The sequence below is a fragment of the Lissotriton helveticus genome, chromosome 6 (genome assembly GCF_964261635.1).
Source record: "Lissotriton helveticus chromosome 6, aLisHel1.1, whole genome shotgun sequence".
NCBI lineage: Eukaryota > Metazoa > Chordata > Amphibia > Caudata > Salamandridae > Lissotriton > Lissotriton helveticus.
The window spans coordinates 1,881,300,835-1,881,327,710 of NC_136067.1; positions in this window are offsets into that span (position 1 = coordinate 1,881,300,835).

Below are 26,876 nucleotides of genomic sequence, written 5' to 3' on the forward strand. Positions count from 1 at the left end.
ATAACGATAAACTCTATGCAAATATTACAAATATATACAACACACCAGCAAAGTAACAGGGTAAAACATTTTATTAAATAACTATTTACATAACTATTTTATACTTTTTGTTGCCCGATCCGGCTAGCTCAATCGATCGAGCATGAAACTCATGCACTCTGATAGTTCAAAGTTTTGAGGAGTGCTTGTAACACTGTCTGAAGCCTATTTGCACTTGCTACAGCTTCACTATTCTCAATGTAAGTGGGGGCTGTTTGAGGACGTGACTGCATTTGAAAACAATGTGATGCGGTGCCACCCTGAACCGCTTGATGGAGGCCCCCGAGGGACGGTGTGATGGCGCGGACTCGGAGGGGGCGCTTGGCTCCGGCCCCCTCCCCAAGTCGTGTTGCCCTGGTGTGGCCTGAGATCGCCCCCGACATAGGTGGCCGGCTCCCGGGGTCAAGCGGAACTTTTTGCCTTTTGGTGACTCTTCCATTCTTGACCTTGTCCCACAATCCGTTTCACCTAAAGACACGCTGTAGTGGGGCGCCCCTTTACCGTTTCAGTTGCCATTCCGCCCGCTTTTGCTACACTGTGCCTCTTCCGCTATTCAGCTGTTTACCGCCCGCTCTTTCGACTACAGCGTCTCGCTCACCATGTACTTGAGTTGCTCCCGCTCTTGCGGTGCAGCGATAGGCGGCTGCCACAGGACTCTCAAAATGGCGGCCGGCTCTTCAGATTTGGGCGTGGTCCACTAAAATGGCCCTGCGACACCTTGGAACTCGGACGCTTGTCTGCTAGAGCTTGGGCTCCATTCTCGAAAGCGTCCCCTCAGCCTTGAAGATTCTACAAAAGTCTTGGGGGCCCCCGACTCCCGCAGGCTTCTGGTGGGGAGCGGCTGCCATGATTGCTCGTGGAATGGCCACAACGGAGCTACGAGATGGTGGTGCTCTCATGCTGACGCCAGCTTCAGTCTGAAACATCCAGAAACACTGTAGACTACCAATTCGATCAGTTGCGGTAGCGCCCCAACGTGACCCGGTAGAGAAGGACTTGCCCTCCCCTCTTTGACTGATGGTTCTTGTTGCCTGTCCCTTCTGTTGTCATTTAACAGAACTATTTAGCCTGCTGAAAGGGGTTGTGTTCCAACCGCTGGTTGGTGTAAACATTTTGACTATATTCTGGACCTGCATTGTCGCGTAATGCGTCATATGACGCGCCGCGTTAGCGCATCCGGAAGTGCTCCGGTGCGCGAAGCGCAGCTTCCCGGAAGCGATCCGGGGCGCGGCGTGCAGCGCGTAACGTAAGCATAACAGGTCATGTGACTTGTTAATAAAACTTTTCACTGGTTCATTTTACTTTTCTTATTCTAATGATGAAAGGCTTGGTCATATGACCTAAAAATTACGCTTTTTATTACTTTCGAACATTATTTTTTCTTAAACATATGTTATAATGTTCCAGGCTAATGTACTTTCCCGGAAAATTTACAACTGTCCTGCAAGTAAAATATATTCCTTTTTCGAGAAAAAGGGCGTTTCTTCGTCCCATGACGGAGCCGTTGAGCAAAAGAGGCTCGGCCTGCTGTCTTAGTCGCCGATACGCCTGAATATCAGATTCTTATCGATCACTTTATGTTGCAGGAGTAGAAAACACAACAGCCCTTGACCATTTATCTTTACTGCGTTCCTGCGTATTATACCTTTTACCCTTCATGTAATTGGACTGCTTTATTTCACTTGCCTTTTACTGATTCTAAAACAGTGACTATTATTAAAAACTTTACCAATGTAAATACTACTACCATGTTTTCTTTTAAAAACCTTTATTGTGAAAATGTCAGTATACAAATACGGGCCTATAACCACGTGGGCCGGCCACGGAGCAAACTGTAATCGTATATGATGAGTAGACATTTACACTGTAGAGGAACGTAACGGGCGGGCCATTAGGTTGCAAGAACTAAGGTGTCTAACAGTTGCGGAATCGGTGGACGTACATTTTATAATTAAAATACGACAGGGCCAGTTACAATAAAATTATCTAGATATACATTTGCGGGCAAGTACCATGGGTGACGTTAATTCGAACTTTCAATAGTACAGTAATCAATAACACATCAGAACTTAATATCAATAGGGATGTCGAAATATTCAATCAATTCTCATCCCCGCCCGCCATGTGCTTCAAAACTGCATACGTATCTCGTGATATCAAGGTTCTGCAACCAGTACACAACAAGGAGTTACGAGTCCCATTTATTCCGGCGCCATTTTGGGCGAGGACGGGCAGGTCCAGGATATAGTCAAAATGTCTCCACCAACCATCGACTATGATGATGTTCATATGCTGTATTTATTAGAGTATTTGGCAGATAGATGCACAGCAATAATGATTGAAAAGGTTGAAATTAGGATCAAGACAGTTTCTGATTCCTTTGTAGGTGCACAACAAGGTGGCGTCGAGGGCCCAACGACGTCGGACAAAATGCTTAAAACGTGAGGCTAGAGGATCTCTAGTCTCATCCCTTCGTTGGCACACAAATGGTTGTCCTTCCTTAGATCAAGAAAGTGACTTTCATTCAATGTTTGTTGAAGTTTATATTTATTTCATAATAAAGTTCGTTTTTCAAAACTTGTTCGTAGTTATTTTGTGATCATTTACAACATTGCAATCTTAAGCACTGTCTTTTAGGCGTGTCCAATGCATTTCGGGCATTATTGATATGCCCTTCATCAGGGAATTGACACTAAAAACAATGATATGAGCATACATTAGAATAATTGTAAATAATGTATCGAAAACCATAATATGTCAAACATTAAACAAGGCATGCTAATCACTGTGTATTAATAGTTCAAGAGAAAAACGATAAACAAATGAGAGTACATTTATCAGTGCGTGAAGAAAATCATACTGTGTATCTACATGTGAACATGGAGGTTGAAATGAGACGGCGTGTCACTTACGTGCTTCTTGTGAGCAGTTATATAGAAATCTGAAAGGGAAAGGGCGCACGAGCTATTGTTACAATCTGTGGTTTAAAGAGCTGCGTTGTGCAGTGTAGGATATACTGGGGAGGTGGGAACTGACCTGTGAATGTTCGTCAATGTGCGTTAGTCCGATGCTTGTCTCCGAAGAAACGCCGGCGGAAAACTTTCGTTTGCCGCGTTTGATAAATTCAAATGGGGGAGTGTCAAAGGTGTGGTGACGAGCTAATGGACAAGGTGGAAAGACTGAGTGTAACGGTGATAATCAGGCTGATCGTGTCGAGGTATGTGATTACTAACTAGAGTCTCAGGGAGCATGCTGACGATAAAAAAAAAATAGTAAAAAATGGTGAGTGGTTTGGGAAAAAAGTGAGATAACGGGTATTCTAAAAAAATAAAAATAAACAATGAAAAACAAAACCTTCCGTGGGATCGAACCCAGGTCTGCGGGGTTATGAGCACAGTGATCTAGCCAGATGGCTGGATAGGAGTGTGATGGAAGCATGCTGTTTTGAACAGTGTCAATGTTCTTGTGAAAGGGAATACACACAATAACATCACAATGGGTGTTCAGAGCAATTCAATCATAGATAACAAGAAAGTTCAATTCTGTCATTAAGGCCCATTGGCTTCTGGGTCGATAATTTGTAAATCCAGTAGTTCTCTCTTCTAAGAAGAAATTTATTGTTGTCTCTTCCTTCTTGTTTCATAACAGTCTCGAGGATAATGAATTTAATTTGAGAGACATTATGTTGGGCTTCAACAAAATGCGATGATAAGGCTGACTTGGAATTTTTCAGTCTGATGTTGGACTTATGTTCCGTGAGGCGGACCTTAATTCGACGTTCGGTCTTGCCGATGTATAACTTCCCACACGGACATTTGATTCCGTATATCAGGTTACTGGTGTCACAGGTGGCATTCACATGTAATTTAATGGGATGGCCATATCTAGGGTGTTGGATTATGTTACCTCTGATAATGTTGTTGCAATTTCCACAATTTAAACAGGGTTTGGTTCCGTGAAATACAGTGCTTTCTTTGGGTTTAAATTGTAAAATTTCACCTAAGTTTTTAGCCCTGGTATAGGCAAATATCAGTGGTTGATTGAATGAGTTGCCAAAATCAGGTTCCATGTTAAGAATTGACCAATGTTTCATTATACTTTGTTTGAATTTCCTGCTTAATGTAGAATATTTGGAAACTACCACCGTCCGTATTTGTTCAGGCTTTATAGTTGGTGTTAGTAGTTTGGCTCTGTCAATCTCAACAATCCTAGTTCTGGTGTCTTCCACTAGGGGTTTGGGGTAACCTCTGTTGGTGAACTTGTTGGTCATTTCATTGAGTCTCAATTTGAGGGTGGTTGAGTCTGATGAAATCCTTTTGACTCTCGCCATCTGGGAATATGGTAAGTTCCGTATCAGATTGGGTTCATGGAAGCTGGAATGTAGTAACATGTTATTCCTGTCTGTGGGTTTGACATACAAATCGGTGATGAAACCATGTGGAGTTGCAGTAATTTTCACATCAAGAAAGTTGACAGAAGTGTCTGAGATATCCCAGGTCAGTTGAATCCGTTGGTCAATAGCATTGAATTTGTTGAGTTCCATTCTCAGTGTCTCTTCGGTACCGGTCCAGATGATGAAATAATCATCTATGTATCGAGTTATCATTTTGAGGTATTTAGTCCAGTCGTTGTTCTTGAGGATATGTTGTGTTTTGTACCATTGCATAAAAATATTCGCATACACAGGGGCTGCCGAGTTGCCCATTGCCATCCCTGTGAGTTGTTGGTACCATTCATCTTTAACTCTGAAGTAGCTATGATACAAAGTAAAATACATCAATTCCATAAGGAACAGTTGAAAGTCTTGTTCTAGATCAGTCTTCAAGAGCGCTGCTTCCATTGCTTCAATCCCCATGTCATGGGGGATGCTTGTATAAAGACTACAGACGTCTGCTGTACATAATACCACCTTCTCAGTTGGGTCCAACGGTAGTTGTTGTAATTTGAGTAAAAAATCCGTTGTGTCCTTAATGTATGTTTGCATTGCTTGTACTGAGGGTTGTAAGTATTTATCAATAAGTTGTCCTGTTGGTTGGTGCAGGCTACCTCTGGTGGAGACTATGGGTCTCATGGGAGGGTTTTTCAGATCCTTATGTATCTTAGGTAACATTCTTAAAGTCGGACTTTTAGGGTTGGAGGTTGTGAGAAAGTTTTTGGTCCTCTCTGTAATAGTTCCTTGTCTCAGTGCACGTTCAATAATATTCCTCAAGGTGATGGAGTACTCCATAGTGGGGTTACAAGTTAGTTTGTTGTAAGTTCTCATGTCACTGACGTGTTCCGTTACTTTTGCATCATACATGCTGGTGTTCATAATGACGATCGCTCCCCCCTTGTCCGCTTTTGTGCATATGATTTGATCATTCACTGCAAGTTTATTCAATGTGTCAAGGTCTTTTTCTGTGATGTTTCTAGATTTGGGTTTAGTATGTTTGAATTTATTGAGGTCCTGTTTAACTAAATTTTCGAATAGATCCAGTGTCTTATGGCTCATGGGTGCTTGAAATGAACTCTGTGGTCGTAAACCCAACAATTGATCCTTTTCTTGTGGTGGACGTTCAGGTATGATGTTATCAAAAAAATGTCTGAGTCTAAGTTTTCGCATAAGCTTAAAGAAGCTCACTTCAAGTTCCAAATGGTCCGTGGAGGTTGTAGGTACAAATTACGTCCCTTTCTCTAATAGTTCCAATTCGTAGGTGCTGAGATTTTGGTTGCTGATGTTGATGACTAAGTGTTCTGGGGTTGGTTCTTCTTGGGTTTCTTCTCCTTTTCCTTGGTTGTGGCGGTCGTGCTGCGAGTATTTGGGGGTCCCTTTCTTTCTCTTTTTCCTTTTCTCTTCCCTCTCCTGGGTCTCCTCTTTGAGATTGGCCCTGTTCTAAAAAAGGGCTACTGTCAGGAGTTTTACTGGTGGTGGGCTCCTCTGTGGTGGTTTGCTCTTGAGGTGTTCTTGATGGTTGATGTCTACGTGGTTTTTGGCTGGATTCACTCTCAGTAGATGAGGTATCAGTATTCGAGTTATAGGGACGATTTCTGCGTTTTTGAGCATAGATGTCCGCCCATGAGTAGACCTCTCCCAGTCTATAATCCAAGGTGTCCCGCTTGAATTTGCGTATTTTGCGTTCATTGATCTCTCTTGAATGGCGATCTAATTGGGTTTGTATGTCTTCTAAAGTTGCTTTAAGATCATCTTGAGACATCAACCACAACCAAGGAAAAGGAGAAGAAACCTAAGAAGAACCAACCCCAGAACACTTAGTCATCAACATCAGCGACCAAAATCTCAGCACCTACGAATTGGAACTATTAGAGAAAGGGACGTCATTTGTACCTACAACCTCCACGGACCATTTGGAACTTGAAGTGAGCTTCTTTAAGCTTATGCGAAAACTTAGACTCAGACATTTTTTTGATAACATCATACCTGAACGTCCACCACAAGAAAAGGATCAATTGTTGGGTTTACGACCACAGAGTTCATTTCAAGCACCCATGAGCCATAAGACACTGGATCTATTCGAAAATTTAGTTAAACAGGACCTCAATAAATTCAAACATACTAAACCCAAATCTAGAAACATCACACAAAAAGACCTTGACACATTGAATAAACTTGCAGTGAATGATCAAATCATATGCACAAAAGCGGACAAGGGGGGAGCGATCGTCATTATGAACACCAGCATGTATGATGCAAAAGTAACGGAACACGTCAGTGACATGAGAACTTACAACAAACTAACTTGTAACCCCACTATGGAGTACTCCTTCACCTTGAGGAATATTATTGAACGTGCACTGAGACAAGGAACTATTACAGAGAGGACCAAAAACTTTCTCACAACCTCCAACCCTAAAAGTCCGACTTTAAGAATGTTACCTAAGATACATAAGGATCTGAAAAACCCTCCCATGAGACCCATAGTCTCCACCAGAGGTAGCCTGCACCAACCAACAGGACAACTTATTGATAAATACTTACAACCCTCAGTACAAGCAATGCAAACATACATTAAGGACACAACGGATTTTTTACTCAAATTACAACAACTACCGTTGGACCCAACTGAGAAGGTGGTATTATGTACAGCAGACGTCTGTAGTCTTTATACAAGCATCCCCCATGACATGGGGATTGAAGCAATGGAAGCAGCGCTCTTGAAGACTGATCTAGAACAAGACTTTCAACTGTTCCTTATGGAATTGATGTATTTTACTTTGTATCATAGCTACTTCAGAGTTAAAGATGAATGGTACCAACAACTCACAGGGATGGCAATGGGCAACTCGGCAGCCCCTGTGTATGCGAATATTTTTATGCAATGGTACGAAACACAACATATCCTCAAGAACAATGACTGGACTAAATACCTCAAAATGATAACTCGATACATAGATGATTATTTCATCATCTGGACCGGTACCGAAGAGACACTGAGAATGGAACTCAACAAATTCAATGCTATTGACCAACGGATTCAACTGACCTGGGATATCTCAGACACTTCTGTCAACTTTTTTGATGTGAAAATTACTGCAACTCCACATGGTTTCATCACCGATTTGTATGTCAAACCCACAGACAGGAATAACATGTTACTACATTCCAGCTTCCATGAACCCAATCTGATACGGAACTTACCATATTCCCAGATGGCGAGAGTCAAAAGGATTTCATCAGACCCAACCACCCTCAAATTGAGACTCAATGAAATGACCAACAAGTTCACCAACAGAGGTTACCCCAAACCCCTAGTGGAAGACACCAGAACTAGGATTGTTGAGATTGACAGAGCCAAACTACTAACACCAACTATAAAGCCTGAACAAACACGGACGGTGGTAGTTTCCAAATATTCTACATTAAGCAGGAAATTCAAACAAAGTATAATGAAACATTGGTCAATTCTTAACATGGAACCTGATTTTGGCAACTCATTCAATCAACCACCGATATTTGCCTATACCAGGGCTAAAAACTTAGGTGAAATTTTACAATTTAAACCCAAAGAAAGCACTGTATTTCACGGAACCAAACCCTGTTTAAATTGTGGAAATTGCAACAACATTATCAGAGGTAACATAATCCAACACCCTAGATATGGCCATCCCATTAAATTACATGTGAATGCCACCTGTGACACCAGTAACCTGATATACGGAATCAAATGTCCGTGTGGGAAGTTATACATCGGCAAGACCGAACGTCGAATTAAGGTCCGCCTCACGGAACATAAGTCCAACATCAGACTGAAAAATTCCAAGTCAGCCTTATCATCGCATTTTGTTGAAGCCCAACATAATGTCTCTCAAATTAAATTCATTATCCTCGAGACTGTTATGAAACAAGAAGGAAGAGACAACAATAAATTTCTTCTTAGAAGAGAGAACTACTGGATTTACAAATTATCGACCCAGAAGCCAATGGGCCTTAATGACAGAATTGAACTTTCTTGTTATCTATGATTGAATTGCTCTGAACACCCATTGTGATGTTATTGTGTGTATTCCCTTTCACAAGAACATTGACACTGTTCAAAACAGCATGCTTCCATCACACTCCTATCCAGCCATCTGGCTAGATCACTGTGCTCATAACCCCGCAGACCTGGGTTCGATCCCACGGAAGGTTTTGTTTTTCATTGTTTATTTTTATTTTTTTAGAATACCCGTTATCTCACTTTTTTCCCAAACCACTCACCATTTTTTACTATATTTTTTTTTATCGTCAGCATGCTCCCTGAGACTCTAGTTAGTAATCACATACTCCGACACGATCAGCCTGATTATCACCGTTACACTCAGTCTTTCCACCTTGTCCATTAGCTCGTCACCACACCTTTGACACTCCCCCATTTGAATTTATCAAACGCGGCAAACAAAAGTTTTCCGCCGGCGTTTCTTCGGAGACAAGCATCGGACTAACGCACATTGACGAACATTCACAGGTCAGTTCCCACCTCCCCAGTATATCCTACACTGCACAACGCAGCTCTTTAAACCACAGATTGTAACAATAGCTCGTGCGCCCTTTCCCTTTCAGATTTCTATATAACTGCTCACAAGAAGCACGTAAGTGACACGCCGTCTCATTTCAACCTCCATGTTCACATGTAGATACACAGTATGATTTTCTTCACGCACTGATAAATGTACTCTCATTTGTTTATCGTTTTTCTCTTGAACTATTAATACACAGTGATTAGCATGCCTTGTTTAATGTTTGACATATTATGGTTTTCAATACATTATTTACAATTATTCTAATGTATGCTCATATCATTGTTTTTAGTGTCAATTCCCTGATGAAGGGCATATCAATAATGCCCGAAATGCATTGGACACGCCTAAAAGACAGTGCTTAAGATTGCAATGTTGTAAATGATCACAAAATAACTACGAACAAGTTTTGAAAAACAAACTTTATTATGAAATAAATATAAACTTCAACAAACATTGAATGAAAGTCACTTTCTTGATCTAAGGAAGGACAACCATTTGTGTGCCAACGAAGGGATGAGACTAGAGATCCTCTAGCCTCACGTTTTAAGTATTTATTAGAGTAACATTCATCTGTCCACATGAAATTAATTTGCCACAATCTAAACATGTCATTTTAGTCTTTCCAAAGTTCTTCTAAATATTTGGGACCGTTTCCCTTGACTCTGATGCTGTCAGTGCCACTTCTTTGGTGAATGTACTGGCAGGTCGGGGGTTCTCCTCCAAATCTCTCTTTTGTGCAGCACTATAATTAATCAGTGCCACCTCTCCATATGACGATGCATGGTATAGTTACCATAACTATATTTTTTTCCGGTTCCTCTGGAGAGTACATCGTGGCAGATGAGGCAGGTAACGTACCGGGCATTTACCTTTTTTGCATGTAGAGGAAAGGAAAAAAAATTTGCGCGTCCGAGTTCTAAGGTGTCCCAGGGCCATTTTAGTGGACCAGGCCCAAATCCAAAGAACAGGCCACCATTTTGAGAGTCCTGTTGCAGCCGCCTGTCGCTGTAGCATCAAGAGCGGCCGAAACTCAGCTGAATGGCAACTTAAACGGTAAAGGGGCGCCCCACTACAGCAGACGAGCCTCCACCTGGGGAGGCCTGTTCACGCCGCCTCCCCCCCCCTTCGGGCACCCCACGCCGTTATTCGGAGCAGCATTGTAGGATGGCCACACCAGTGCGGCAACTTGCTAGACACCACCTCGGTGCCAACCGAATCTCAGCGCCTTGTGGTGTCTTCCATTCCGAAAACATTGTTGTGCTGCCTTCGGCCTATTCGCCGCAAGTGCGCACGCAACTCAGCTGCATAGCGAGTGAAACACCAAGGGGCGCCCCACTGCAGCCGAGGAACCTTCATCTTGGGGGCGATGCACAGCATCACATTGCTTTCCAATGCAGTCAGATCCTCAAACAACCCCCACTGACTGACGCGAACTCACAGGCCAACGGAGCGCCCCACGCCGACTTTCGTTGCAGCATTGTAGGATGGCCACACCAGTGCGGCAACTTGCTGGACCCCACCTCGGTGCCATCCAGATCTTGGCGCGTTGCGCTGCCTTTGGCCCTATTCGCACATTGGTCCGTTACTGACGCCACCTCACAGGCCAACGGGGCGCCCCACGCCGACTTTCGGCGCAGCATTGTAGGATGGCCACACCAGTGCGGCAACTTGCTGGACACCACCTCGGTGCCATCCGGATCTTGGCGCGTTCTGCTGCCTTCGGCCTATTCGCACATCGGTCCGCTACTGACGCCGCCTCACAGGCCAACGGGGCACCCCACGCCGACTTTCGGCGCAGCATTGTAGGATGGCCACACCAGTGCGGCAACTTGCTGGACCCCACCTCGGTGCCATCCGGATCTTGGCGCGTTGTGCTGCCTTCGGCCTATTCGCACATCGGTCCGCTACTGACGCGAACTCACAGGCCAACGGGGCGCCCCACGCCGACTTTCGGCGCAGCATTGTAGGATGGCCACACCAGTGCGGCAACTTGCTGGACACCACCTCGGTGCCATCCGGATCTTGGCGCGTTCTGCTGCCTTCGGCCTATTCGCACATCGGTCCGCTACTGACGCCGCCTCACGTGCCAATGGATTTTCTACGCTTTTTATACCCTATGCCGCATAACAGGTCATGTGACTTGTTCATAAAACTTTTCATTGGTTCATTTTACTTTTGGTTTCCTAATGATGGAAGGCTTGATCATATGACCTAAAAATAACACTTTTCATTGGATGAAAACTTTTTTTTTTCCCAAACGATGAAAGCCCCACCTTGTTTCTGGATGTTTCAGACTGAAGCTGGCGTCAGCATGAAAGCACCACCATCTCGTGGCTCCGTCGTGGTCATTCCGCGAGCAATCATGGCAGCCGCTCCCCACCGGAAGCCTGCAGGAGTCGGGGGCCCCCAAGACTTTTGTAGAATCCTCACGGCTGAGGGGACGCTTTCGAGAATGGGGTCCAAGACCTAGCAGACAAGCGTCCGATTTCCAAGGTGTCCCAGGGCCATTTCAGTGGACCAGGCCCAAAAAGGAAAGAGCCTGCCGCCATTTTGAGAGTCCTGTGGCAGCCGCCTATCGCTGCACCGCAAGAGTGGGCGCAACTCAGCTGAATGGCAAGCGGGCGGAATGGCAACTGAAACGGTAAAGGGGTGCCCCACTACAGCAGACGAGCCTTCACCTGGGGAGGCCCGTTCACGCCGCCTCACCCCCCCCCCCGGGGCGCCCCACGCCGTGCCCAAAAAGGAAAGAGCCTGCCGCCATTTTGAGAGTCCTGTGGCAGCCGCCTATCGCTGCACCGCAAGAGTGGGCGCAACTCAGCTGAATGGCGGATTTTGGCACAGTGTACCAAAAGCGGGTGGAATGGCAATTGAAACGGTAAAGGGGCGCCCCACTACAGCAGACGAGCCTCCACCTGGGGAGGCCCATTCACGCCGCCTCACCCCCCCCCCTCCCGGGGCGCCCCACGCCGTTATTCGGAGCAGCATTGTAGGATACCAAAACCAGTGCGGCAACTTACTTGACATCACCTGGGTGCCATCCACATCTCAGCGCGTTCTGCTGCCTTGGGACTATTCGCACAACAGACCGCTACTGACGAGCCACCCCCCCGGGACGCCCCACGCCGTTATTCAGAGCAGCATTGTAGGATACCCAAAACCAGTGCGGCACCCAGGCAACATCACCTGGGTGCCATCCAGAACTCAGCACGTTGTGCTGCCTTGGAACTATTCGCACAAAACACAGCTACTGACCATTGTTGCTTCTTTTTTCCTAAAAATGTTTAAATGTTTTTACTGTTTTTGTTGCATTGTATATATTTATAAGTTATTAAAGTTTTATAATCCTACTACTTTGTTGGAGTGCTATATATTTTTAATGTGACACATAATTGTAAAAACTTTGATGTACAAAGAGGCATCCCTGGAATCTTCCGCTTCAGGCTCGGTCCCCTCCCCAATCACAATACAGGATGATTTTCAGATAGTAGGAACGCGTGTGGTGTGACGGATCTCATCGGGTGGGGGCCTTGACCTACTGTAACTCCTTTGAAGAGGGGTGATTCTTTACAGCTGGGGCCATAAACTACATCTGCAGGGCTACCTGATAGCCTGGGACCGGCCTGGACAATCGGACACAGAGGAAGAGGAGTGTCAGAGGGTGCGGTAGTGAATGGGGCGAAAGGGAGGTGTCGGGCGGGCACAGGGTGTGATTCTCAGGGAAGAGCAGCGCAGATGGGGGGAGGTTTATTGCCCATGCATAAGACAGAGAGCGGGGGTGACCAGTGCCTGGGGGAGATGCTTGCGAGGGTGGGGAGCCATGCTAAGGATCGACAGCGTGCAGAGAGTGGGTCTGGTCAAGGCATCTAAAATGGCTGCCGTGCACGACAAAAGTGTGGCATTTGAAAAAAGGCAAGATGGCGCAGACAATGTTTATCAACACTTCCTGATTTCCTTCGAATCGAACGTTAACAGACGTTATCTCTCCCACACTACCGGTCCCCTGGGCTTAAACGCCGAGATGGTAGGGACTGCATCCCGTGGACATAGGCCGAGACGTCACTCAGCAGAAAAAAAAGAAAAAAAAAAGTCTATAAACATACAATAAGTTAAAAGTCAATCATTCTTGTTTCCTTGTAGTACGCTCCCCAGTCCGCTTCCCGTTACGCGAACCGGGCGCACCCCACCAAAAAAAAAGGATTTTTTTTTTTGCCCCGCGGGGCCCTTTTAAAACCTCCACATCAAACCTAGGGGGTCAGGGAGGATCTACTATGCCCCCTTATGGTCATTTGCCCCTTCGCTTTGGCCTCCTCTTGTCTCTCGATCCTACCGAGAGACAAGATGGCGGCCGCTACGGACTGTTTGGAATGTTTACAGACGCCGGAGAACCAATCAGCTTCGCTTCGCAAAGCTCCGTAACGCGAAAAGTACGCGAAGCGGAGCGCTGCCCGGAGCGCTGCTACAGATATATATCTTTTTTTGAACGTTAATTTCTCAAAATCCACTGGAGCACATATATTGAGACCTAGCAAAGGCACATCGGGCTACCAGTCCCTACAGTGATGTCATTTGAGATGTCATCAGTGATGTCATCAGTGATGTCATTTGAGATGTCATCAGTGATGTCATCAGTGATGTCACTGACCATGTCATGAATGATGTAATATGTGACATGATCAGCAGTGGATTGCGGGTGCGCGATATATAGTTAGTACAACTAACTATATATGGAATTTCAATGGTTTTGTGTGAGTAAAATAAGGTTTTTTAAATGCTAATTCCTAACTATATATGGTCTATAACCTATGGTTTTTTCAGTGAATTTCATTGGTTTTTTAAAAGCTAATATCTGTAGCTGTAAAATGTATTCTTCTTTAAATCCAAAAATATACGTTCTATGTTTATTAATAATTTTTTTTTAAATATTTTTTTTTCTTCGCTCCCGGTTCGCGAACCGGGAAGCTTCCCGTTAGCTCAATTTGATGCCGCGACCCGGTCCGCGAACCGGTAAACGTTCCGTTTGCGCAACTGCCGCGTTAGAAATCAACATCGTGACGCGTCGCGGAAGCGCGACATATCACGTTGTTGCGTAATGCGTTTTATGACGCGCCGCGTTAGCGCACCCGGAAGTGCTCCGGTACGCGACCTGAGACGCGAAGCGCAGCTCCCCGGAAGCGATCAGGGGCGCGTCGCGAAAGCGCGACGTATCGTGTTGCCGCGTAATGCATCTTATGACGCGCCGCGTTAGCGCACCCGGAAGTGCTCCGGAGCGCGAACCGAGGCGCGAAGGGCAGCGACCCGGAAGCGATCCGGGGCGCGTTCCGCAGCGCGTAACATAAGCGTAACAGGTCATGTGACTTGTTAATAAAACCTTTCATTGGTTCATTTCACTTTTGGTTTCATAATGATGTACGGCTAGGTCAGGTGACCTAAAAATAACACTTTTCATTGGTTTAGAACTATTGTTTTTCCCAAATGATGAAAACCCCTCCTTCTTTCCTCACTCTGACTTTCATCTTTGTGAGAGGAAGACCTTTTTTGATAGTTCAGCAATGGCTTCATTGGTAGCTTCAGCTGGTGGACCCCCACCACCACCACACCTCCTCATGGGAAGAGAGGACCACCTCCCCAGTTCATCAGCAACACAGAGGAGGAAGAGGATGAGCAAGAGGAAGAGGAGACAGAAGGACCACAGTTTTTAGAAGAGCAGCCCCGGGTTTCTCATCGGAAAACCAGTTTTATTTGGCAGTTTTTTTCGATCCCTGAAGGGCAGAAGAAAGTAAATGCCAGATATGTCACCTGCCTCATATGTAAGGAGAAGTTATCTAGAGGCACCTTAAAAAAATACAGCTTCGGTAACTACACCATGCATCGTCATATGAGCAGGTGGCATCCATTAAACTACAGCCGGGCAGAGATGCGTGACCAGCAGGACAACCCAACAACTCCTGTGGCCAGGTCATCATCACAGATATCTTTGACAGCAGCAGAGGCACGGGAAACCGTGCCAAACATTCAGGACAACTTTGTCCATATGAAGTTTACCTGCTTGTATTGTGGTGCATTACTGTCTTGTGGCAATATGAGTATTACCTTAATCAACCGAGCTTATGAAAATCACAATTGCCCTAAACGCCGCAGACAGTAATTTTTTTTTTTGCTCCTGTTGAGCCCTTTCCAATGCCTGTTTTTTGTTGTTTCCCTTCCATCAAAAACCAAAAAAAACATAAAACTGTTAAAAAAATACAAAAAAAACCAAAAAATGTTCAGAAAAATAAAAAAAATATAAAACAACAAAAACATTAAAAAAAAGTTCTTTTCAGAACTACCTTCCCTTTCAAAAAAAATTGCTAGAATGTTTAGCACTCTGGCAAGCTCTATTTCTTTTGGTTCGCTTCCCCGTTCGCTTCCCGGTTCGCGAACCGGGAGCGAACCAAAAAAATGTAAAAAAAAAAAAAAAGAAGAGTTAGTATAAGGGAAGTAAACAGAGAGTAATGTTAAAAGAAAGACAGCTATAGGGAGTAAACCAGAGATACTGTTTAATAGATCTATTTACCAAAGAAAAGATGGAAGAGGGTATAATTGTGAAAAACAAAATAAAAAAGGAAGTGGAAGAAAAAAAAGAGAGTAGAACAATAACAAAAAAGAGTTTCTTGGAGAATGTGAGTGAATGTTCAAAATAAGATTAAAACATGTGGAATAACAGAGAGAAAAAACAGAAAACAGAAAAGAAAAAATAACAGAAAAAGATTAATTGAAACAGCAAAGAAATGTAAATAACATAGAGCCATATCATCAACATAGCCAATAAAAGTTTTGCAGCTTTTATCGGCAGAAATGTGTCGCTAAAGCCGCTTTTGCGGCAGAAAACTGCCGCTAAAACCACTTTTGCAGCAGTTTTCTGCCAATAAAAACAGCAATAATTTTATTGGCTGTGTTCATAATGTGCCCCTTAGTGTGCTTCAACTACACAGAGAAAGCATTATGAACAAGTAGTGAAAGAGTGATCAGTCAAAGACACTAAGAGTAATAGAGACGGAGTGAGTGAACAAGAGTGAGGAACTATGAGAAGAGAGGGACTGAGAAAAAGAGTGGAAGGAGTTGAGTAAGTAGGTAATAGAGAAAGGAATGAGGAAAGTAGCAAAGGCAGGAAACTGAGGGTTAAAGAAATGAAGCTGTGGAACTAATAGTAGGTGAATGTGATAGAAAAGTAACGAAAAGAGTACAAAACATTTACCTTATAATTGTCGTTAACTTACTCACTTTTTATTTTTATACTTTCAATCTGTGAAAGAGAGAACAAACATTTGAAAAATATTAAAAGATGTATTTAAAAATTAGAAAAGACAAGGGAAAAGATTGAAGGACAAACAGTTTTTCAACAACTTTGACACTTACAGAAGCTTCTGCTTCTCCAGGCCCCCTACACAGTCCTAAAGATATACATTTTAAACTAACAGTATCTTGATGCAGATGAAGTGAGGCCTATCTTAAAACATGGTGCATCTTTTGCACTGCTGTTGTCTCACAAAAGTGTCGCAAGACACTAACATTTTAAATGATTGTTTCAGGATGCCAAAAAGATGTGTCCTATCCAGAGGTTTGTTTGAGGTGAGGCCTACTCAGGGTTCCAAATGAAATTTCGAGTTGTTGAAGAGAACAGAGGACATAATACATGTGAAGGCCTACCAATGAAGTAAGTCATGTCCACTTCACTCTTGAACAAAGGCCAGACCTCTTCTGTGTCCGTGGACAGACCTAAAGTTCATCTGCACAATGTCATTCGTAAACTTAGGAAACACTGGTGATGTAATTGAAAAATGTGGAGTTTCTTTTCCTCATTTCACAATCACATCACCTGTGTTGCCTTTGGTTAGGTATCTCATAGTGCAGATGGAGTCTAGCATATCAAAGAGTACATAGAAGTTGAGCAGTATATACAACAATTTTGACATTTACAGAAGACTTAGCTTCTTATCTTGTTGGAGATGAAGTCAGGCCTGTCTTGCAACATGGTGCATCTTTTGCATCACTGCTGCATCGGTTTCATGTGGCACGGGTTTTTTACAGCATGACACATCTGCCTAGATGCATCAATTTGTAATTTTGTCGCCTCATAGCAAATCTTTTGCACCGCCGCTGCATCACAAAAGTGACGCACAGTGACGCAAAAGAGGCATACACCTATCATAAATCTGTCCCTAACATTTGAAATGATTGATTCAGGATGACGATAAGGTGTGGCCTCTCCAGAGGTTTGTTTAAGGTGAGGCCTACTCAGGATTGCATATCAAATTTATGCTTGTTGAAGAATACAGAGGAGATAATTAAGCATGGGCGTAAAATCCGTTACGCTCGCGGATTTTTCGTATTTTCGGAGAATCCGCAATCCGCGAACTCTCGCGGATGTGGCGAGAATACGCAAATCCGCGCGAAGCGGATTTTTTGTTTGTGTTCGCACTGCTCGCGGTCAATCTCGCAACAATCTCGCACTCGCGAAAGTACAAAAATTACAAGGGGAGGGGTAAAGGAAGTGGCCCAGTCTCCAACTTCCTGTTCCTGTCCAGCAAGCTCCTCCCATAGGGGTGGGGTGAAGGAAGTGCCCCAGTCTCCAACTTCCTGTTCCTGTCCAGCAAGCTCCTCCATTTCCTGGCCACTTTGATTTCGATCTTGACTGGGAAGGATTACTTTTTGTGGTTGCTGCTGGATATTTGCATTTGAGGCCTTTTGGATTACTTTTGGATTCGAAATTTGATTTCACAAACAAGTAAGTTGATGTTGTTTGTTTGTGGTGATTTTTGTGTGTGTTGCTTTTTTTTCGACTTTTTGGGGGGGAAAATCTGCAAGTTCGCGAGCTGAGGATGTTTTTGCTTGTGTTCGCACTGCTCGTGTCCCGCGCAGCAACAATCTCGCACTCGCGAAATTGTAAAAATTACAATTCTGCACATGAATTGAAAACCACCAGGCTTAGTAGTTATGGGTGCATGCATGATACAACTGTTTTCTTGAATTTTTTTTTTAACATGATTCTGGCCAGGGCATGGATGCCATTGGATTGTGGTGATCTTTGTGTGTTTTACGACTTTTTGGGGTGGTGTTGGGGGCTTGCTATGTGGGTGGGGGCCATTTTATTGCCTGGTCCCGTGTGGGTGGGGGTCTAGGGGCCATTTTTAAGCCAGTTTGTGTGCTTTGTGCCATAGGCCTGCACCCAGTGTGCTCTGATGTCATCCATTATGCCCAGGGGGCCCAGAATCGGTCTGTTCGTGGATTTTGCTGGTTTTTCGCCACGATCGCGCCGTGAGGCAACAATCTCGCACTCGCGAAATTGTAAAAATTGCAATTTTGCACCGGAAAACCACCAGCAGGCAGCATAAGCCTTCTGAAACTTGATGGATGGCATTGGATTGTGGTGATTTGATTAGTGTTGTGTTTTTTCGTTTTTTGGAGTAGGGGTTGGGGGCTGGCTATGTTGGTGGTGGCCATTTTGAGGCATGGTCCTGGCCATGTGGATGGGGGGGTCAAGCGGCCATTTTGAAGGCAGGCAGTGAGCTTTGAGACATAGGCCTGCACCCATTGTGCCTTGCTTTCACCCATTGTGCCCAGGCGGAGTCAGGGGTACATGAAAGTACAACCCTCTCTGTGTGTGCTCTCTTGGATCAATGTTAAATTCCTGTTTCCCAAAAATTTAGCAAATTCTAATTTTGAAATTTCCATATTGTGTGGTGTGCACTGTGCACGTGTGTATTCATAAATGCCTACTTGCTAACTGTTTATTGAAGCGCTACATAAGCAACATATATTTACTGATGTTCCTCTGTCTTCGTTTGCTTTTAGGTGCACAAAACTCCGCATCATCGTTGAGCATTCAGTGCCAGGAAGAAGTCCTGCTGCGGCCTGTTGTTCCGACATCTGAAGAAGATGGCTCCAAAAAGAGGTGCCCGTAGGTCCTCTTGCAAGAAAGATGTCTCTACTAAGGAGAAGAAGCAAGTGGCACCACTTACCAAGGAGACTGGTGGCTCAACCAATACATTTTTTGGGGAAAAACAACAAAAAAAACAAAGGCCCACCATGAGTGCTGCACAGGTAGCCTGTTTAGTTGTTGAATCACCAACGACCAGTGATGTTGCTTCATCGCAAGAAAGTAGCAGCACACCATCAACACAGGTTGTAACTCATCTCACAAGTACTATTCAACAACCAAAGCCGCAACAACAACTGCATGGGCTACTAGTACAAGCAGAAGTACATGCGCAAGGAGCTGTCCGAGAAGGAGCTGTCCGAGAAGGAGCTGTCCGAGAAGGAGCTGTCCGAGAAGGAGCTGGCTGTGAAGGAGCTGGCTGTGAAGGAGCTGGCCGAGAAGGAGCTGGCCGAGAAGGAGCTGGCCGAGAAGGAGAAGGCCGAGAAGGAGAAGGCCGAGAAGGAGAAGGCCGAGAAGGAGAAGGCCGAGAAGGAGAAGGCCGAGAAGGAAAAGGAGAAGGCCGAGAAGGAGAAGGCCGAGAAGGAGAAGTCCGAGAAGGAGAAGGCCGAGAAGGAGAAGGCCGAGAAGGAGAAGACCGAGAAGGAGAGGTCCATGGAGACTTGCAAGTAGAGGTCAGTGAAGATGCCCATGTAGCGGCGCATGGAGCGGTGCAAGTGCCCACAATGGTTGTTCTTCCAGAAGTAGGGGCACAGGAGGAAATTGACTTTGGAACCGGGGTATCATGTCAGGAAGACGAAGCCACTCCTCCTGATGATTCATTTTCTCCCAGCTCCCAAGCAAGGAAAAGATCAAGGAGGGTGTGTAGAAGTTCCTCTTCAAGCCCCGCTCCATCAGATGATGATCTGGATCTAGATTGGCAACCATCTCCGACATCTGAGAGGGAGGCACACCATGAGCTGCGAAAGGTATCAAATGTTAAAAGGAAGGGCCCCGGAAAGCTCATACTTATGGATCCGAACGTCGGACTTGATGAAGTGGTTCATTCTGATGTTGATGAACAGGATGACAGCAATGACTTAGTCATCACACACGTCATTCCAGCCACACCGGCCATGCAGCAGACAGACATTTATACCCTATCCCGACGTCATGCTGAGCGTGACCCTGGCGACGTGGCACTGGTAGCACCACCAACGCAGTCAAGTAGTACAACAAGTTCAACAAAACCTACAGCTCCCATATTTTCTCCCCAGAGGGGGACTCCATCCAGCTCGACTCCCTCAAGTAAGGTTGCTGCAATAATTGCACAACCCAGTAGATGTCTGCAAGGCTCATCCACCACTGCTTCATCTGGCATTGGCAGCAGTATCACCTCGTGCGGCAAAACCAGAAGTTTCCAGTCCCCAGTTTGGAACTTTTTTAGTGTCCATGAAAAGTATGATAACATAGCCGTTTGTTGCATTTGTAAGACTAGCGTTAGCCGTGGTAAGACTGGTACCAACTATGGAACCGGAGGCCAGATAGGTCATCTTGAAAGAAAGCACGCTGTCGAATGGTTTCCGCACCTAGCAAACGTCAAGGGAAAGCGATCCCAAAGGGCAAGTGGCCAAAATATACCCATACTAGGTGTTTCATCTGAAGATGACGGGGAGGTAGAAGAAGCGTCAGACATGTGTCCGGTTGCACCCAGTACCCCTGGCAGCACCACACCCTCCGGAACACATAGGAGGCACACTGAGAGTCTGGGAGACACACCAATGCGGAAAATGTCAACACTGATCAGAAGTGGGTCGAAGAAGGCATCAGCATCATCCCGTAAATTTGTCCAGCGCACCATTTCAGCCATGTTCTCCTCAGATGTGCAATTTCAACGCAACCACCCAACTGTACGCCTGTATAACACTAAGCTGGCTAAAATGCTAGCGGTGGACCTTCTCCCTTTTTTGTTTGTCGAAGGTGTGGGTTTCCTTGAACTCGTGGCAACACTGGCCCCTAAATGGAAGGTTCCTAGCCAGTTCTATTTTGCCAGGGTTGCTGTTCCAGCACTACATAAAGAGGTGCTTGAGTTGGTGGGGGCAGCTTTGCAGAAGAGTGCTGTTCACACTATACACCTGACAACAGACATGTGGACCAGTTGCCAAGCCCTGGATTACATGTGCATCACTGCACACTGGGTCTCTTTTTCAAGAGTCATAAAACAGATAAATGCAGGTGGTGACTTGGTCGAGATTTTTAAGGGTGCTCGTAAACATGCAACATTAGCCATGTTTGGCATGGAGAAAAGTCATACTGCAGTTAACATTTTGGCTGACTTTAACAAAAAGGTCTCGCAATGGCTGCCCCCAAGAAAATGCAAGGTTGGTTATGTTTCTACAGATAATGGCAGCAATGTAGTTAAGGCCATGGAGGACGGTTTCTATTTCAGAGTGCCGTGTTTGGCGCACTGTATCAACCTTGTTGTGCAAATTTTTTTGAAAAAAGAACTTGCAGTCGACAAAACACTGACCATCTGCAGAAGAATATGCACACATTTCAACCATTCTTATAAGGCCCGGAAGGAGCTGAGGCGCAAGCAAAATGAACGTAGAATGCCAGTGAAAGCACTTATCCAGGAGGTGGCAACACGTTGGAACTCAACCTTCTACATGCTTGAGCGTCTGCATGAGCTGTTTCCAGTAGTCAATGAGTATTTCTACAACCTGGGTGGTGATACAACAGAAATGATGCTAGCGGTGGAGCAATGGCAGCTAGTTAAAAGCCTGACAGACATGCTTCGTCCTTTTGAGGTCTTCACGCGTGACGTCAGCAGGGAGGATTGTTCTTTGAGCAAAGCTATCCCATTGTTGCTGAAGCTCGAGCACCAAGTCAAGGTGGTGTCTTCACAATTAAAGGACGTTGGAAAGAACGAAGCACATGAGTTGGCGCAGAGATTAGTACAACGCCTAGTTAGCAATGAACGGCTTGTAAAAATCAAGAAACAACAGCACTACATTTGTGCTACTATTCTGGATTCACGTTACAAAAAGCCATTGTTTGGCAAAGTAATAATTCCTTTTGAAACATCGGATGTTACAGAGTACAAAGGTTGGCTAGCTCAGTCAGCCATTCGTTTTGAAAGAGAGCGGAAGGAAACTGTAGGAGAAGACAGTACTACTAGTGAATCAGCAGGCCATCAGGCGTCCCAAAAATGCACTTCTGCATCTGTGCCTGTGGCAGAAGTGAGTGTCTTTTCCTCTGAGCCGTTAACCACACCAGCAACCGTATCATCTGAACCAGGCCCAGGCGATATGTCTGAAGCGGGTTGGCTAACTCAGCTAGGGTTTCCTTGTCCTAGAAAGGACACAGAAGTGCAAAATACAGGAATCCGGGAGGACATTCTTTCAATGGTGCAGGCCTATCTGGATGACTCAACAGAGGTCAATATTACTGAGGACCCATTGGCGTATTGGCATGGGAAAAGAAAAATATGGCGAGAGCTCACCAACCTGGCTATCAATTACTTGTCTTGCCCACTCACAAGCGTGTCTTCAGAACGTGTTTTTAGTTCTGCTGGTGGCATTGTGACTTCCAAAAGGTCCCGCCTCTTGCCCGCAAATGTGGAGCGGCTCACCTTGATAAAGATGAACCAGCACTTCATACCACCAGATTACAGAGTACGAGAATCCACGCAAGAAGAAGAGGACACCGACCTACCTGAGGAAAGTTCTCCTCAGTTACTAGAAGTAACCCCGACTGATGATTTAGCAGAGTATGAGGACGAGTTCTGCTTCCCTGACAGCGAGTTCTGAAAATTAGTCAATCATTCATTAATTGTAAATTTAGTCCTCCTTATTCACTTTTATTTCTGTGTGTCTGTCTTTCTTTAGCAAGTGCTTCATCACATTCCCAACAAAACTGTAATCAACTAATAAAACAACAAGCCCATCAACAGAACTGTCTTGATTTTCATGCTGCAGCATTCCTCAGGTTCACAACAGTTAGTTGACAAGAACTCAGTCCTGGTCGTCTATCCTGAGTCCTCCTCCTCCAGACTCACCCTATCCATTACCCATAATGCTGATGCCTGGATTCTGCACAATGAAGAAACTTACGTTGACGAGTCCCCTAACGCCTTAGGACACTGTGAATTCCAGGTGGAGCCAGCCCTCAAACACAAATTACAGGTAAGATAAGCGTTTGGATGGGAGGTAGTATAATGGAGTGTTCGGAGAGGCGAGAGAGTGACAGTGGTACTGGTAGTAAAGTCCTAGGGCTCTTGAATTAACAAACTCTGTGACAGGCATTTACTTTGGAAAACATTTGGCCTATTGCACGTGAACGTTTAGGCGTTATTATTGCTCGCTTGCCTGTCTTAGGGGTGCTGTCTGTGGGGCTTCTAGGTTTTTGTGGTGTGTGAGCACCGCTGCCACATTTCTAATGTTGATTGCTTTTGTTTTGCACAAAATCCACGCCGGGAAACTCCAGTTGTGGCCCTGCTGCAGAACGCTTTAGGACTCTGTGAATTCCAGGTGGAGCCAGCCCTCAAACACAAATTACAGGTAAGATAAGCGTTTGGATGGGAGGTAGTATAATGGAGTGTTTGGAGAGGCGAGAGAGTGACAGTGGTACTGGTAGTAAAGTCCTAGGGCTCTTGAATTAACAAACTCTGTGACAGGCATTTACTTTGGAAAACATTTGGCCTATTGCACGTGAACGTTTAGGCGTTATTATTGCTCGCTTGCCTGTCTTAGGGGGGCTGTCTGTGGGGCTTCTAGGTTTTTGTGGTGTGTGAGCACCGCTGCCACATTTCTAATGTTGATTGCTTTTGTTTTGCAGAAAATCCACGCCGGGAAACTCCAGTTGTGGCCCTGCTGCAGAACGCTTTAGGACTCTGTGAATTCCAGGTGGAGCCAGCCCTCAAACACAAATTACAGGTAAGATAAGAGTTTGGATGGGAGGTAGTATAATGGAGTGTTCGGAGAGGCGAGAGAGTGACAGTGGTACTGGTAGTAAAGTCCTAGGGCTCTTGAATTAACAAACTCTGTGACAGGCATTTACTTTGGAAAACATTTGGCCTATTGCACGTGAACGTTTAGGCGTTATTATTGCTTGCTTGCCTGTCTTAGGGGTGCTGTCTGTGGGGCTTCTAGGTTTTTGTGGTGTGTGAGCACCGCTGCCACATTTCTAATGTTGATTGCTTTTGTTTTGCAGAAAATCCACGCCGGGAAACTCCAGTTGTGGCCCTGCTGCAGAACGCTTTAGGACTCTGTGAATTCCAGGTGGAGCCAGCCCTCAAACACAAATTACAGGTAAGATAAGCGTTTGGATGGGAGGTAGTATAATGGAGTGTTCGGAGAGGCGAGAGAGTGACAGTGGTACTGGTAGTAAAGTCCTAAGGCTCTTGAATTAACAAACTCTGTGACAGGCATTTACTTTGGAAAACATTTGGCCTATTGCACGTGAACCAACACGATGACAGTGTTCAGTTAAATGAACTTACTGCAAAACCACCACCCACCAAGCTCAAAAGTAGTAAAAAAACAGGTATGCTCAGATAAAGTTTGAAAAAGTATATTTATATCCCTAACAAAATAATCTCCCGCAAGACCCTCCCTAACCCCGACAAATAAATAGTCCTTCAAAAGTCCCCAAAAAACCCAACTCCCAATTCCCACCCCCCAAAAGTCTCTAAAAAAGGGGCAAGGGACACTCTAGGGATGCAAGCTGTTAAGTTTGGCCTCCAGGGCATCATGCCTTAGGGCCAGGGCATCATACTTCTCCTGGAGGGTGGCGTGATCTAGGCGGAGGCCCTCCACCACATTCTGATATTCGTTCCATTTCTGGACCTCCGCCTCTAGGTCGGACACTCTGCGGAGTGCACGGCGCAAGTGAGCCTTAACAGTACTGCGAGGTGCAGCTTTTGCTGCTCGGCGGTGGCGTCTTCCAGCACGGCTCCGGTTCGCTGGAGCACTGCGCTTACCGGCAGAACGTGGGGTCACGGAGGAGGATGCAGATGTTGATGCACTGGACTGTGTGTCGTCCCCCTCCAATTCCACCAGCCGCCGATATTGGGCAACAGTTGCTTCCAGCCTCCGTTGCCGGGCCAGTACAGCCAGCATACTCCTCGTCGGTTTTGAGGTTTTAGTATTGCCAACTATATGAAGAAAGAAAGACATAATATGTAACCAATGCTCTTTAAGAATATGATTAACACAAAATAATTCAGCAGGAAGTTGTGTCACAGTACAACTAGCAACTAGCCAGCGCAGTACAAAACTATTCAGGCCAGTATCATGGGCGTCCGCAGGGAGGGGCAAGGGGGGCGCTTGAATCACCATTTCCCTTCCCACAACTCACTTGTATCCTTGGTTTGATGCTCTTTCATATGAAAGAGATCTGGCAGAAGCCCAGGCGATATGTCTGTTTCCTCTCTCTCTCTCTCTCTCTCTCTGTCTCCCTCTTTATGTCTCCCTGTGTCTCCCTCTACCTCGCTGTCTCTCTCTCTCTGTCTCCCTCCCTCACCCTCCCTCTGGCTCCCTCCCTCTCTCTCTCTCCTTCTGTCTTCCTCTCTCTCTGTCTCTGCCTCTATCTGTCTGTCGGTCCCAGCCTGCTGTAATTATCATATTGTAATTTGTCACTGGGCCACCACTGGATACACATCATATCCTATCTAAGAGTCAGATAGTACCATGATCCAGCTTACCTGTACTCGCCACCGCCACTGTCTCCTTCCTCACAGTCTGTACTTCTTGGTCCGACTCCTCTAGCGCCGCCTCCTCCCCAGATTGATCCTCGGACTCCGAGTCAAGGATCACCACCACATCCGAGCTGGCCCCGCCACCAGATGTTCCACCTACAAAGTTGATTTAAGAATGTTAGATTACACCACTCCACTAGTATTTGGTCTATGAATGAAAAAATGTGAAAACAACAGAAAAATTAATTGACTGTCTACTCTAGTCTAAAGTAAAAATGTCCCTCCTTCCAGGGAAAGCTGTTGTCTTGCTTCATTTTTTGTCACAATTGTTGAATGCTTGCTTAATTTTAACACACTCCATTTTTCTCTGAACAGACAGAAACTGGACTTCTAAGGACAAGAGCAACATCAACTTCAAACCAGGTGAAAGCTCGGCTCGACCACAAGAAATGTTTTCCATTACTCATCAACTCAGCACCAAGCACTTTTCCATTTCCAACTAACTTTATTTTAATATATGTGTTTACTTAAACTTTTAATAAAGCTTTTAAACTTGAATAGACTCTGTGGTTTTTAGTCCTCCAGACTAGAGTGACTGAGCGAAAAGTTTTGCAATTTTTGCAAGGAGGAGTCCGTGCCGCTGACACTACCAGGTTTATTTATACAGTGTGCCAAACACGCCACTCTGAAATATTATTACTCTGGTCTTTGGTGTCCATAGTTCGGTTTGTGGAGAATTGTCCCTGCAACAGTAGGATTATTGATTTTGCTTCTATCTAAACACTATTTCGAAACAATTAAATTAGGAACGCTTGGACAACAATAGGTCCTCTATATTTAAATGAAAACTTACTGGGGCCAGCAAAGGAGCACTCGCCGCCCTGGCCTGCATCCTCCTCCTTTGGAGCCACTGCATCCGATTTTTCGGTCCGCTTGCCCCTGGGCGGACCTGACGTACAACATGAAAGAAAGAACAGAAAACATTGATGATTGCTGCTTGTCGATGTCCTTGTCAACCAAATCAAACATTTAGAAAGAACAAGAACCAACTATTTCAGTCAAAAAGAGGGCTACAAAGGAAGGACTGCACCTGAGCCTCTACTCTAGGGGCAGATTTACAAGCCCCTTGCAGCTCTTTTGCTCCGTTCTTGCGTCACTTTTGTGACGCAGCGCCACAACAAGAGAGGCGCCATGGTGTGGCGTATATTAACAACGTGACGCATATGGGAGATGCATCCCATTCTAAAG